The sequence below is a fragment of the Podarcis erhardii genome, assembly GCF_964252035.2.
Source record: "Podarcis erhardii genome assembly, chromosome: 11".
Classification (NCBI taxonomy): Eukaryota; Metazoa; Chordata; class Lepidosauria; order Squamata; family Lacertidae; genus Podarcis; species Podarcis erhardii.
This window is the reverse complement of record NC_138501.1, coordinates 18,822,368-18,828,042: the sequence shown is the minus strand read 5'-3', so window position 1 is coordinate 18,828,042 and position 5,675 is coordinate 18,822,368.

The window sequence follows — 5,675 nt, the reverse complement described above, 5'->3', positions numbered from 1 at the left end:
CCTTCTGCTGGCTGTTCTTTGCCACTGCTTTGAAAGTGTCATGCCACAACTGCAAAACACATCTCTTATTTATAGCCCTCTTTTTCTCTAAGCAAGGTTAAAAGGTTAAGAACAGCCTATTCAGGGTACCATTTTCATTGGGCTGGTCACATTTTCTATGGTCTCAAAGGCTCCTTCCTCCAATCAAGGAAAAACAACATTTATCTCAACAGACACCTCTAGTGGTATGTTGGGCACTGATTGCTGCTTCTCGGAGCAAGAACAACTTGTGCTGCTGATCATTTGCCAGCCAGTGTCTGTTACCCCCTTTTCCAGTAAAGCTCTATTCCCTGAAGAAAGAACTTGAAACACTTTCAGCTACTTCTCTTTTTCTTTGGTTCCCAGGAGCCTCACGTAAGCAAATTCTTCTTGTTCTGCTGTTCCGGGAAAGGTATATTAAGTCGCAGTACATGCTGAAATAAAACAACAGCAAAGCTGAAATACCCAGGCATACTATTATTTAGAGAAAGCAGGATTTCTAGCTGAATGAAGAGCCTATGTGCATACAGGCTTTACGCATGTAGACTCCCGTTTCAAACTTCATGCTGCATATCTGGACTGGAGAGCCAGTGTGGTGTAGTGGTTAAGAGCGGTAGACTCGTAATCTGGGGAACCAGGTTCGCGTCTGCGCTCCTCCACATGCAGCTGCTGGGTGACCTTGGGCCAGTCACACTTCTCTGAAGTCTCTCAGCCTCACTCACCTCACCTGTTTGTTGTGGGGGAGGAAGGGAAAGGAGATTGTTAGCCACTTTGAGACTCCTTAGGGTAGTGATAAAGCGGGATATGAAATCCAAACTCTTCTTGGGGGCCATGGCAGGGTGGGGCTCTGAGCACTGATCCACTCCATCTGTAAATGTGTGGATCAATGGAGTCATCTGAACAAATCCTGTGGTCCTTCCCACTTCCCACTCCTCTTTCAGCATCATTGGAGACAAGTCATTTTGTAATAAAGCTGCTAATCCAAAAATGTACAGGTTGAGCAGATAGAAAGCAAACATGCAGCTGCATATTCCTGCATTGCAGGGGGTTGGACTAGATGATCCTCAGGGTACCTTTCAACTCTCCAGTTCTGTGATTCTATGCATCTATGATTCTATACACACAGAGCCATCATCAGTACAGCACCTCTATAGTGCAAATATGTCTCTACAAGCCAGGGACACAGGTGGCGCTGTGGTCTAAACCACTCAGCCTCTTGGGCTTGCCAATCAGAAGGTCGGAGGTTCGAATCCACATGACGGGGTGAGCTCCCATTGCTCGGCCCCAGCTTCTGCCAACCTAGCAGTTCAAAAGCATACCAGCAGAAGTAAATAAATAGGTACTGCTGCAACAGGAAAGTAAACAGCATTTCCATGCGCTCTGGTTTCCATCACGGTGTCCCGTTGTGCCAGAAGCAGTTTAGTCATGCTGGCCATGATCCGGAAAGCTGTCTGCGGGCAAACGCCAGCTCCCTCGGCCTGAAAAGTGAGATGAGCACCACACCCCCATAGTTGTCTTTGACTGGACTTAACTGTCCAGGGGTCCTTTTGCTATTTTTTTACCTTTACAAGCCAGCTCCTCTCCCCTAATGGGTTTTTTTGCCTTTTCCTTGAGTAAATTCAAGCTGCAATTTTTAAATTTCTACTGACACACACAGAGATTGGTGAGCATTGTCCTTGGGTTTTATATAACTGTACAAGTTTGCATGTGTGATTCCTTTTACATCTTTTAAAGGAGAGTTGCAAAATTAGCTACAGCAGCTAAAAAATAATAATGCTCAGCATACAAAAAATTCAGTGGAGTGTTTTGTATCTTATATTCCCCATATTTGCAGTGGAGATGGTTTATGCTCACGCTAAACATTATGTACTCTCTATTTATGGACTGTGGTGGCCTTCAGCTTGTATTGTTTGTATGTATATAATTTGACAAGCTGCACCAGTCCTCTAGAAAAACACATTCAGAACACTTAAGCATCATGACATATAACCAGTCTGCCACGTATCAACACACCCTCTGAATTATATTTATAAACTGCTTTATAGACCAAGGATTTCAGTGTTCTGATATGGAATAACTCCTTTGCTGCTGAGATTTTTTACTATTTTTATCAAATGCTTTCCTGACTTCAGATGTGATGGAGATCACATCAGATTAGCACTTCTTTAGCAAGTGGAGGAGGAAAGGGGGTGTTAATTCTCCTAAAATAAATAGAGCAATGCAAGTATCAAAGCAACATTCCACATAGTGTTAAGCACAGCCTGGTACAAACAAAGAAAGGATAAAAAAGGACAACTACTAGCCAATGGTCTTGCACTGCAACATTGCACTTGAACTGTAGAGCCTGTGCAAACTAACACTGTGCCCAAGAGCACAGTGATAGAATTTCAGGCTTTGGCTTCCAGGGCAGCACAGTGCCACGGCCTTTGCGAGCACCTGGCACCCTGGGGCAGCTGCCAGAGTGACTGAGCCCTGCTACCAGTTGACAGTGCTGACAGCAAAGAGAGCTCACTTCTCTGCCAACCACAGTATCTTTAAGTAGCCAACTCACTGAGTTTTTTAGGGTTGTGAAGAGGCTGGCTGATGCCAGTCCTTCTTCAGGGTCATCAAAACCCTCTGGGTGAATTTGCAAGGCACTTTGAGAAGAAAGTTACTCATATTCACTCCAAACTCGATGCTATTGAGGCTGAAGGATGAGCGGAAATGTCCAGGGCCACACCTGTTACAATTATATGAGATTAGCTTCAGTTGTTGCAACTCAAGTATATTGACAAGTCACCCAGTACATTTCCAAGCACAATTCAAAGTGTTGGTGCTGACCTTTAAAGCCTTAAATGGCCTCGGCCCAGTATACCTGAAAGAGTGTCTCCACACCCATCGTTCAGCCGGGACACTAAGCTCCAGCTCCAAGGGCCCTCTGGCAGTTCCCTCACTGTGAGAAGTGAAGTGACAGGAACCAGGCAGAGGGCCTTCTTGGTTGTGGCACCTGCCTTGTGGAACGCTCTCCGATCAGATGTCAAGGAGATAAAGAACAATACAACTTTTAGATGACATCTGAAGGCACCCCTGTATTGGGAAGGTTTTAATGTTTGATGTTTTATTATGTTTTTATATTATTTGGAAGCCATCCAGAGTGGCTGGGGCAACCCAGACAGGGAATAATAATAATAATAATAATAATAATAATAATAATAATAATCTGTTCATCCCACATTACTCTGGAGCCATGCCCATATGACTTATGAGAGCCAGCTGGGCAGCGACTGGGGGGAGTTGGTATGGGGAGTGGTAAATGCCTCTCTGTGAAAGGAGATACCAATGGCAGAGGTGCCAGTGCCCTCTCGCAAGGGGCCATCCCTGGACCCTGAGGTATTAAAAAATGACTGCTCAATAGCTAATGTCCCCTTTGGGGGTAAGGTGATGGAAAGGGTGATGACTGCTCAACTTTAGGTGTGTTATGATGAGACTAATTACAGAGATCCATTTCAATGGGGTTTTGACACCTAAATGGCTTGGTTGCCCTAACAAAGTACTATCTCAGCAGCTTTTGACACCATCAACTATGGTGTCCTCCTGGAGTGGCTCTCTGAGGTGGGAGTGGGAGGCAAGATGATATGATGGTTCTGCTCTTACCTGCAGTACCAGGACCAGAAGTTAGCATCGGGGAGTATTTTTCCAGGTCTGTCACTGTTGCACTAGGGCATCCATATGGAAAGGAGAAGGCTGTCACGTAGGAGATGGAATCTGAGCCAGTGAAGTTTTTGCCTAACAGGTTGAACCTGCTGAAATTCCCTGTTCTACCTAATTGTTAAAGCACAGGAGCCCTGCCCTTCTTTGCATCTGGTCACCCTAATTTTAACTTTTGTTTTCAACTAACCAATCACACAGGAGAACAGAGTGCCACAGAACGAGAGAAGCTATCTGCTAATGTATGCAAAGAGGGTTGCAGAAGTTAGTCTGCCAGTCATGTAATGAAAAAGCCTGGAGCAACTGGCACTAACTCTTTGGAGACCACAGTTGTTCATGCGGTTCAAGACATGTTGCAACACGCCATTTTGTGGTTTGATGGGAATGAGGCCAATTGATGGAAGCTCTCTGCTGAGAAGCCTTTTTTCATGAATCCGAGCTGTATAAACACATCAAAAAAGAAAGATCTGGAATGACTGAAGGAACCAAGACAGCTGCTGAAGCATCATACTGATTTATGGTCCAGTATCTGTGCCTTGGATGTTGGAGACGAGCACAATTACTGGGCAAGGACCAGGCAACTTTGTCATCTCCAGCTTGTTTGTTATTTGGTTTGAATGGCAGGCACAACACGAGACTCTGCTCTGTTGCAGTTGAAGTAGTTTACAGTGCAAAACTTAAAGAGTGGTCTAACAGATCCTTTGCATAAAGTGGCCACAATAGGGACCAGGGATGTTGATGGCTCTGCTCAACACATCATTATTTAATAGCCAAAGCAAACAGGGCTACCAACAAGACCTTAACTCAGGTTTTTATCCTTTGTGAGTCCACACTGAGAGCCAGTGTGGTGTAGTGGTTAAGAGTGGTAGTCTCATAATCTGGGGAACCGGGTTCGCGTCTCCGCTCCTCCACTTGCAGCTGCTGGGTGACCTTGGGCCAGTCACACTTTTCCGACGTCTCTCAGCCCCACTCACCTCGCAGAGTGTTTGTTGTGGGGGAGGAAGGGAAAGGAGAATGTTAGCCACTTTGAGACTCCTTCGGGTAGTGATAAAGCGGGATATCAAATCCAAACTCCTCCTCCTCTTCTTCATCTTCTTCTTCTTCTTCTTCCATGGCTCCCTTGACTAAGTACATTCTTTCTGCAGCACCCCTTGGGGCTCAGGAGCTGTTATCTCACCCCTTGCCTGCAGAGCTGGCAGCCTTCCTTGTGGAGCCTTGTCTCCTCTCCCCTCTGCTTGGGAGTCATCCAGGCGGCAGTTGTTGGCCCCCCCCCGGTCTCTGAGCTCCCCCCCCCATCTGCCCCAAAGAGAGGTGCCTGGGAAGAAGAGTTTGGATTTGATATCCTGCTTTATCACTACCCCAAGGAGTCTCAAAACGGCTAACAATCTCCTTTCCCTTCCTCCCCCACAACAAACACTCTGTGAGGTGAGTGGGGCTGAGAGACTTCAGAGAAGTGTGACTGGCCCAAGGTCACCCAACAGCTGCATGTGGAGGAGCGGGGAAGCGAACCCGGTTCCCCAGATTACGAGTCCACTGCTCTTAACCACTACACCACGCTGGCTTCCCACACTGGGAAGAGGATGTCCCCAGTCTTAGTGGCCCAATGGAGACTGGCCAAAGGTGAATGTGAGGCCAGCACCTTACCTTGGGAGGCAGCAATGGCAGCAGCAGGCGCTGCTGGGCCTGCATGGCGGAGAGGCTCACTTTCAGCACTGGGCACTCAACTCCCAAGCCAGCCTTGCACACAGCAAGCACAGGAAAGGCCAGCACAGTACCTGCCTGGGCTCCCACTTGTCTGTTCATTCCAAAACAAGGACTGGTGGACTGGCTGGCTGAGCTCCCTCGCCTACTTACTCCGAGGCCACCTCAGCTCCAGGCAGCCAGCACCCCCTGGCCAGCCCCAGAGGCACCATTCACCTGGGGAGCACATTGTAGCCAGGGCTGCTGCAACAAACAGCTGTGCAAGACTT